Genomic DNA, 10,164 nt, shown 5'->3' with positions numbered 1-10,164 from the left:
TTAAAACACCTCAAATCGAAATTATACTGTATTTTGGCCACTAGATGGAGCTGACGATACAAGAAACAATTTATTAACCACTTCCATACCGGGCACTTACGACCCTTCCTGCCCAAGCCAATTTTTAGCTTTCAGCACTGTCGCACTTTGAATGACAATTGCGCGGTCGTGCTACACTGTACCTAAACAATTTTTTTATCATTTTGTTCCCACAAATAGAGCTTTCTTTTGGTGGTATTTGATCACATCTGCGGTTTTTATTTTTTGCGCTATAAACAAAAGAAGAGTGACAATTTAAAAAAAAAAACACAATTTTTTACTTTTTTATTTAATAAATATCACAATTTAAAAAAAAAAAAAAACGTTTTTTTTTCCTCAGTTTAGGCCGATATGTATTCTTCTACATATTTTTGGTAAAAAAAATCGCAATGATCATATATTGATTGGTTTGCGCAAAAGTTATAGCGTTTACAAAATAGCTGATAGATTTATGGCATTTTTAGTTTATTAATTTTTTTTACTAGTATTGGCGGCTATTTGCGATTTTTTTACTGTCACCGTGACATTGCGGCGAACACATCGGACACTTTTGACACGTTTTTGGCGCCATTCACATTTATACAGCGATTAATGCGATAAAAATGCACTAATTACTGTATAAATGTGACTGGCATTCAAGGGGTTAACACTAGGGGGTGAGGGAGGGGTTAATATGTATACCTAAACTGTGTTCTAACTGTGGGGGAAGGGGGGTGACTGGGGGAGGTGACCGATCTGTGTCCCTATGTACAAGGGACACAGATCGGTCTCCTCTCTCCCCTGACAGGACGTGGAGCTCTGTGTTTACACACAGAGCTCCACGTCTTGTCCCTGTAGCCGCCGATCGCGAGTGCCTGGCGGACATCGCGACTGCCAGGCACGCGCATCGGCATCTCTGGGACGCGCCGGGCGCGCGCGCGCCCCCCAGTGGCCGCAAGAATACAGGACGTCAATTGACGTCCTGTTGAATTTTCAGAGTCACCATGGAGCCGTCATTTGACGATGGCCCGGTGCTCTAGTGGTTAAAAGAAGTATGTGGAAATTTTGGCCCGCTTGCATGAATGTTTCAGACATTTGGCCAAAGAATATTTTTATTTTATAAATAGACCCCTTAAGGTGTTCTTACTTATTGGGTGTTGTCGGTGTATTTTCATATATGTTAATAAAGATGTCATGACTTTCATGTGTCTTATGGCTATTGATTCATTATAGGGTATTCTGTTTTTTTACCCTAAAGATAATATGAGTTGAAATGCCAGGACACATTTGTGCACTTTCTTCCTCATCATGTTACATTGGATTCCAATAGAGACTACAGATGGTCCTTTCAACATACCTTACACAGGCATCGTCCATAGTTGCTACTAGAGGTGAGCTTGGGCTTCCTCTACCTGAAAATGAAAGTTGTGTTTTTTTTTTTTTTTGTTCCTAATCAGCTGTGGGCCAGGTCATTCTCTACCCAACAACAAAGGGGAAGGATGCTGTTTGTTGTTTGTGTCCTTGTATGGACATACAGTGGGTACGGAAAGTATTCAGACCCCCTTAAATTTTTCACTCTGTTATATTGCAGACATTTGCTAAAATCATTTAAGTACATTTTTTTCCTCATTAACCACTCGCCGCCTGCCAATGACAAATTGACTTAGGCAAAGTGGTTTCAATATCCTGAGTGGACGTCATAAGACGTCCTCAGGATATTGAGCCGCTGCACGCCCCCGGGGGAGCGCATCGCGGCGATCGTTGCTGCAGGGTGTCAGTCTGACACCCCGCAACACCGATCTAGGTAAAGAGTCTCTCACGGAGACTCTTTACCACGTGATCAGCCGTGTCCAATCACGGCTGATCACGATGTAAACAGGAAAAGCCGGTAATCGATTATCAGCACAGCCCCCCCCGAGGATGCCCACTGGACCACCAGGAATGCCCACTGGACCACCAGGGATGCCCACTGGACCACCAGGGATGCAAAAAAAAAAGGTATGCCACCCTAGACCACCAGGGATGACAATGACACAAAAAATGGATGCCAATCAGTGCCCGCAATGGATGCCAATCAGTGCCCACAATGGGCATCACTGATTGGCAGGCATTGTTTGGCACTGTTGGCATCCATTAGTACAGCACATATGATAGTGCCACCTATCAGTGCCCATCTATGCCCATCCGTGCCACCTATCAGTGCCCATCCATGCTGCCTATCTGTGCCCATCCATGCTGCCTATCTGTGCCCATCCATGCCGCCTATCTGTGCCCATCGATGCCGCCTATCTGTGCCCATCCATGCCGCCTATCCATGCCCATCCATGCCGCCTATCCGTGCCGCCTATCAGTGCCCATCAGTGCCGCCTTATCAGTGCAGTACCATCAGTGAAGGAGAAAACGTACTTATTTACAATGTTTTATAACAGAAACAAAAAAAATACATTTTTTTCCCTAAATTTTTGGTCATTTTTTTTGAAGAAAATAAAAATCCCAGAGGTGATCAAATACCACCAGAAGAAAGCTCTATTTGTGGGTACAAAATTATAAATATTTTGTTTGGGTACAGTGTAGCATGACCGCGCAATTGTCATTCAAAGTGCAACAGCGCTGAAAGCTAAAAATTGGTCTGGGTGGGAAGGTGTATAAGTGCCCGGTATGGAAGTGGTTAATGTACATACAGCAGCCCATATTGACAGAAAAACACAGCATTGTTGATTTTTGCAAATTTAATAAAAAAGAAAAACTGAAATATCACACGGTCCTAAGTATTCAGACCCTTTGCTCAGTATTTAGTAGAAGCCCCTTTGATCTAATACAGCCATGAGGAGAAAGATGCAACAAGTTTTTCACACCTGGATTTGGGGATCCTCTGCCATTCCTCCTTGCAGATCCTCTCCAGTTCTGTCAGGTTGGATGGTAAACGTTGGTGGACGTCCATTTTTAGGTCTCTCCATAGATGCTTCATTTGGGTTTAAAGCGGAGGTTCCGCGACCAATCGTTTTTTTTCTCTTTGTGTTTAATCAGTGGTGTTATTTATCTGAATTGAGTACTCACTTTTTCAGTGTCTTGCAACATCACCCATCCGTTTTGATAGTAAAGATAAACTTATATTTTTCGTTCTCGGCATTTGCCATTTTGCTTGTGGGCATTGTGAACCCCACAAGCAATTACTTCCTGGAAGTGGTGAATCGGCTCCCGGCATCCACCGTTCTTTCCCAGGCATGTCCACTCTTTACGGCCACCTGCGCCGCAAACATCCTGGTTGTCATCACAACGGGCGGCGTCATTGAAAGTACACGCCCCTGTTGTGATGCCATTCACAGCTTGAGAAACATGAGCCTGCGCTCCCAGTATACACTGCGGTGCGGCGGAGACGCCTATTCCCGTGGGAGTGAGATTAATGAAAACGATAATTCTAAAAAAGGTATCTACATAAAAAAAATAAAACCGGCCAATTTTATATCCTACATCTCCACTGATGCGGTGGAGACAGTGTTTTGCTTTAGGTGAACCTCTGCTTTAAGTCAGGGCTCTGGCTGGGCCATTCAAGAACAGTCACGGAGTTGTTGTGAAGCCACTCCTTCATTATTTTAGCTGTGTGCTTAGGGTCATTGTCTTGTTGGAAGGAAAACCTTCGGCCCAGTCTGAGGTCCTGAGCACTCTGGAGAAGGTTTTTGTCCAGGATATCCCTGTACTTGGCCGCATTCATCTTTCCCTCGATTGCAACCAGTTGTCCTGTCCCTGCAGCTGAAAAACACCCCACAGCATGATGCTGCCACCACCATGCTTCACTGTTGGGACTGTATTGGACAGGTGATGAGCAGTGCCTGGTTTTCTCCATACATACCGCTTAGAATTAAGGCTAAAAAGTTCTATCTTGGTCTCATCAGACCAGAGAATCTTATTTCTCACCATCTTGGAGTCCTTCAGGTGTTTTTTTTTAGCAAACTCCATGCAGGCTTTCATGTGTCCTTCACTGAGGAGAGGCTTCCATCGGGCCACTCTGCCATAAAGCCCCGACTGGTGGAGGGCTGCAGTGATGGTTGACTTTCTACAACTATCTCCCATCTCCCGACTGCATCTCTGGAGCTCAGCCACAGTGATCTTTGGGTTCTTCTTTACCTCTCTCACCAAGGCTCTTCTACCCCGATAGCTCAGTTTGGCCAGACGGCCAGCTTTAGGAAGGGTTCTGTTCGTCCCAAACGTCTTCTATTTAAGGATTATGGAGGCCACTGTGCTCTTAGGAACCTTAAGTGCAGCAGAAATGTTTTTGTACCCTTGGCCAGATCTGTGCCTTGCCACAATTCTGTCTCTGAGCTCCTCAGGCAGTTCCTTTGACCTTATGAATCTCATTTGCTCCGACATGCACTGTGAGCTGTAAGGTCTTATATAGACAGGTGTGTGGCTTTCCTAATCAAGTCCAATCAGTGTAATCAAACACAGCTGGACTCCAATGAAGGTGTAGAACCATCTCAGGGATGATCAGAAGAAATGGACAGCACCTGAGTTATATGAGAGTCCCAGCAAAGGGTCTGAATACTTAGGACCGTGTGAGATTTCAGTTTTTCTTTTTTAACCACTTAAGACCCGGACCAAAATGCAGGTAAAGGACCTGGCCAGTTTTTGCGATTCGGAACTGCGTCAATTTAACTGACAATTGCGCGGTCGTGCGACGTGGCTCCCAAACAAAATTGGCGTCCTTTTTTTCCCACAAATAGAGCTTTCTTTTGGTGGTATTTGATCACCTCTGCGGTTCTTATTTTTTGCGCTATAAACAAAAATTAGCGACAATTTTGAAAAAAATTCAATATTTTTTTCCTTTTTGCTATAATAAATATCCCCCAAAAATATATAAAAAATCTATTTTTTTTCCTCAGTTTAGGCCGATACGTATTCTTCTACCTATTTTTAGTAAAAAAAAATCGCAATAGGCGTTTATCGATTGGTTTGCACAACATTTATAGTGTTTACAAAATAGGGGATAGTTTTATTGCATTTTTATTAATAATTTTTTTTTACTACTAATGGTGGCGATCAGCGATTTTTTTCGTGACCGCGACATTATGGCGGACACATCGGACAATTTTGACACATTTTTGGGACAATTGTCATTTTCTCAGCAAAAAATGCATTGTTTACTGTGAAAATGACAATTGCAGTTTGGGAGCTAACCACTAGGGGGCTCTGAAGGCGTTAAGTGTGACCTCATATGTGTTTCTAACTGTAGGGGGGCAGGGCTGAACGTGTGACGTCATTGATCGTGCTTCCCTATATCAGGGAACACACGATCAATGACAGCGCCACAGTGAAGAACTGGGAAGCTGTGTTTACACACAGCTCTTCTCGTTCTTCAGCTCTGGGTACCGATCGCGGGACTCCAGCGCCGATCGGGTCCGCGGGTCTCTGCGGCCGCGGTCATGGAACTTCGGCCCGCGACCCACGGCTGGGAACTTACAGGTACGTGCTTGTGCCCAGCCTTGCCATTCTGCCGACGTATATGTGCAGGAGGCGGTCCTTAAAGCGGTGGTTCACCCTACTTAACAACATTATAGCATTACATTCGGCATCGTAGCGCGAGCTACAGTATGCCGGTCTTACATTTTTTATCCCCGTACTCACTGTGCTATTGATCATTGAAGATTCCGACTCCCGCGGGGAATGGGCGTGCCTATGGAGAGGGAGGATGATTGACGGCCGGCTCTGGCACGTCACGCTCCCCGAAGACAGCCGGAGTAGGTCTCGGCTCTTCACGGCGCCTGTGCACAGGCTATGCGCAGGCGCCGTGAAGAGCCAAGCCTATTTCGGCTATTTCCGGAGAAGCGTGACGTGCCAGGGCCGGCCGTCAATCACCTTCTCTCACCATAGGAACGCCCATTCCCCGGAATCTTCAATGTGGAATAGCACAGTGAGTACGGGGATAAAAAATGTAAGACCGGCATACTGTAGCTCGCGCTACGATGCCGAATGTAATGGTAAAATAAAAACATTTTTTTTTTTTTTTTTTAATAGGGTGAACCCCCGCTTTAAGTGGTTATTAAATCTGCAAAAATTTCAACAATTCTGTGTTTTCTGTCAATATGGGGTGCTGTGTGTGCATTAATGAGGAAAAAATTAACTTAAATGATCTTAACAAATGGCTGCAGAGTGAAAGAGTGAAAAATTTAAGGAGGTATGAATACTTTCCGTACCCACTGTATGTCCTATTTAGTGAATGCCATTGGCTAAATATGGGCATTTGTCCATAGAAGGGCACTAATGTCACCAGTATTCCCTTTCTTTGTTACGTGTGCTGCAGACCATGTACCAGTAATGATCTGTCCTGCTGCAGCTGATTGAAATAAAAAAAAAGATTGTGAGTAGGATGTTGGGAGAGAGATGAGCTCAGAAGATGCCCAAGATCATCTCTAGTTGGCCTCTTTCAGGAACCCTGTCCTGATAAATGTTTAAGGCCTGAATCACACTAGTGCGTTGCGTTTTGGAGCTCCGTTGTCTTTGCGAATTTCTCTATAAGGTGTTCTGCAGATCAACTGCGTTTTAGCTGCGGATCAGGTGCGAATTTGGAGACCTGGGAGAGGGGAGGGGGAGGGGGGTAGTGTATTGAGTTGAATGAGACAAATACTGAAGAGAAATGAACACATCTGCGAATTCAGCTGCGTACCCATAGAAGATAATGGGACTGAATTCGCACCTGAGCCGCACCGCAAGACATAAAAAACGCACACGGTTTGGAGGCAATGCGCAGTGCGAATGCATCGCACATATGTGAACCAGCCTCATTGAAAACAATGTATTTTTAAATGTCCTGCGAATTGGATGCGGTTTAAGCCGCACTTAATTCGCATAGGTGTGAACCTGGCCTAAATGTTATGCTCTCCGTTCTGTGGGCTGTGTGCAGGTGCTGTGAATTTTCTTATCAGACTGCTGCTGGGATGTAGGCTACAAGTTCCTATGAAGTGTAAAGCCTCATACACACGATTGGATTTTTATCAGGCGTAGGATTTTTGTCCGAAAGGCGTTGGCCATGAACTTGTATTGCATACAAATGGCAAAGAATTATCAGCCAACAAACACAAAACGATGTGGGTTTTTCAGCTCTTTAGCGCCACCCTTTGGGCAATTTCTGTGAATGTTGTGTTATGATGAGCATTGCTTCTGAGCATGCGTGTTTGTACTTTGGAATTTTTTCCGATAGACTTCTGTACACACGATCGGATAATCCGACACGACACATTTGTTGTCTGAATTTTTTTTTAATGCATGCTATCCAACATTTGTTGTCGGAAATCCGACAATTGTCCGATGAAGCATACAAGCGGTTGGAATTTCTGACAACAGCCTTCCATCACACAATTCCTGACGGAAAATCCGATCGCGTGTACGAGGGACCCGGTGCGCGTGCCCGGCGGCCGCGATGTTCGCCGGGCACCCGCGATTGCCCGCAAACACGGCAGGACCATGGATCTGTGTGTGTATACACACAAATCCATGTCCTGTCAGCGGTGAGGAGACAGATGTGTGTTCCCAGTATAGAGAAACACACATCGATCTCCTCCCCTTCTGAGTCCCCCTCCCCCTACAGTTAGAACACACTTTAGGGAACATATTTAACCCCTTTAGCACCCCCTAGTGTTAACCCCTTCCCTGCCAGTCACATTTACACAGTAATCAGTGCAGTTTTATAGCACTAATCGCTGTGTAAATGTGAATGGTCCCAAAAATGTGTCAAAAGTGTCCGATATGTCCGCCGCAATGTCACGGTCACTATAAAAATCGCAGATCGCCGCCATTATTAGTAAAAAAATTGAAATAAATACAAATTCCATAATTCTATTCCCTATAGAATACATATTGGTCTAAACTGAGGAAACATAAAAAAAATAAAAAAATTATGATATTTAATAAATCAAAAAGTAAAAAGATATTGGCCCAGATTCACGTAGAGCGGCGCATCTTTAGACCGGCGTAGCGCATCTCATCTGCGCTACGCCAACATAAATCAGTGAGGCAAGAACAGTATTCACAAAGCACTCGCTCCCAACGTTGCGCCGGCGTAACGTAAATTGGCCGGTGTAAGCCCGCCTAATTCAAAGTAGGAAGGAAGTGGGCGTGATCTATTTAAATGAAGCTTGACCCCATGCAAATGATGGGCCGAACGAACGGCGCATGCGCGCGCATGCTCAGAATCACGTTGAATTTACTCCCTAAGATACTACGGCTCAATGCCTACGACATGAATGTAACCTACGCCCAGCCCCATTCACGTACGACTTACGTAAACAACGTAAAATACAACGGCTGTTCCGAACTCCATACCTTTGCATGGGATGCGCCTCCTTATATGTGGAATAACTTTACGTCGGACGTACGCCTTGCGTAAACAGCGTAGATTACTGCGACGGGCGCAAGTACGTTTGTGAATCGGTGTATCTAGGTAATTTACATATTTGATGCGTAAATCAATGGAAGCGCCCCTTGCGGCCAGCGTAAATATGCGCCCAAGATACGACGGCGTAGGAAACCTACGTCGGTCGGAGGAAGCCAAATTTCAGGCGTATCTTACTTGCAGAATCAGGCGTAGAGATACAACGGCGCATCCGTGCACTTACGCGGCGTATCAGTAGATACGTCGGCGTAAGTCTTTTTGAATCCGGGCCATTGTGTTTTTTTCAAAATTGTCGCTCTTCTTTTGTTTATAGCGCAAAAAATAAAAACCTGCAGAGGTGATCAAATACCACCAAAAGAAAGCTCTATTTGTGAGGGAAAAAAAGAACGTAAATTTTGTTTGGGAGCCACGTCGCACGACCGCGCAATTGTCATTCAAAGTGCGACAGCGCTGAAAACTAAAAATTGGTCTGGGCAGGAAGGGGCAGAAAATGCCCTGTATGGAAGTGGTTAAACAAAAAATAAAAAAACTGCAAGTTTTCTCTCCTACAACATGAATCAATAGTGAACAAAATCATTGACTGTATAAAGGATATAAAAACAATGTAATTCTCTGTTAAACCTTTTGAGAAGGAAGAAATAATATCTTTTGACATTATGTCATGAGTGGAAGGTGGTGTAAGGGTCACAATGAATCATTTGTTTCCCAACTTTTAATGAATCACATATATCCTGAAATACTATAAACCAACTATTTCCAAAGCAAGAACCATAGATATGCACATTTTTGGGTTGTTAAGACCTGATAACACCAAGATGAGTCACACGATAAACAGTTGAATAATTGTTCTCCAGATGAAACCTGTCTGTGAATAGAACCTATTGTGAAGACTTGTTTATCCAGCTCAACTCTAAAATATAATCTAAATATTAATGGAGTCTGTCCAAAGTTCATTTCAATCACTTAAAGCAAACCTATAAACTCATTCTACCCAGTAGTATTTCAGAAAATATATGACATTCAAATAATATAAATTATATTCCATCTCACAGATATAATCGTGATCTCAATATCTACTAGTGCAATAGTTATTCTGTAGAACATAAAAATATATTTAGGTAGATTCAGGTAGAGTTAGGCCGGCGTATCAGTAGATACGCCGACCTAACTCAGAATCTTCACCGACCTATGTTTAAGTGTATTCTCAAACAGAGATACGCTTAAACATATCTAAGATACGACGGCTTGCGCCGTCCTATCTTAGGTTGCAATATTTCTGCTGGCCGCTAGGTGGTGCTTCCATTGCGGTCGGCGTAGAATATGCAAATCACTAGATACGCCTATTCATGAACGTACGCCCGGCCGCCGCAGTACATTTACGCCGTTTACGTAAGAGATAGGCCGCCTAAAGTTAAAGCTGGGCCCTAGGTGGCCTAGCCAATGTTAAAGTATGGCCGCCGTTCCCGCGTCGAAATTCGAAATTTTTACGTCATTTGCGTAAGTCGTCCGTGAATAGGGATTTACGTCGTTTACGTCCACGTCGAAATCAATAGGCCCGTGCGGCGTACTTAGCCGCAATGCACACTGGGAAATGTAGGCGCCCGGCGCATGCGCAGTTGAAGAAAAACGTCAAAAACGTCAGGTCAAGCTCCATTAACATAAAACACGCCCCCTTAGACAAATTTGAATTAGGCGCCCTTACGCCCGCCCACTTTAGGCTACGCCGCCGTAACTTAGCAGGCAAGTATATTGTGAATCAT

The sequence above is a fragment of the Rana temporaria genome, chromosome 12, assembly GCF_905171775.1.
Source record: "Rana temporaria chromosome 12, aRanTem1.1, whole genome shotgun sequence".
NCBI lineage: Eukaryota > Metazoa > Chordata > Amphibia > Anura > Ranidae > Rana > Rana temporaria.
This window is presented reverse-complemented; position numbering follows the sequence as displayed.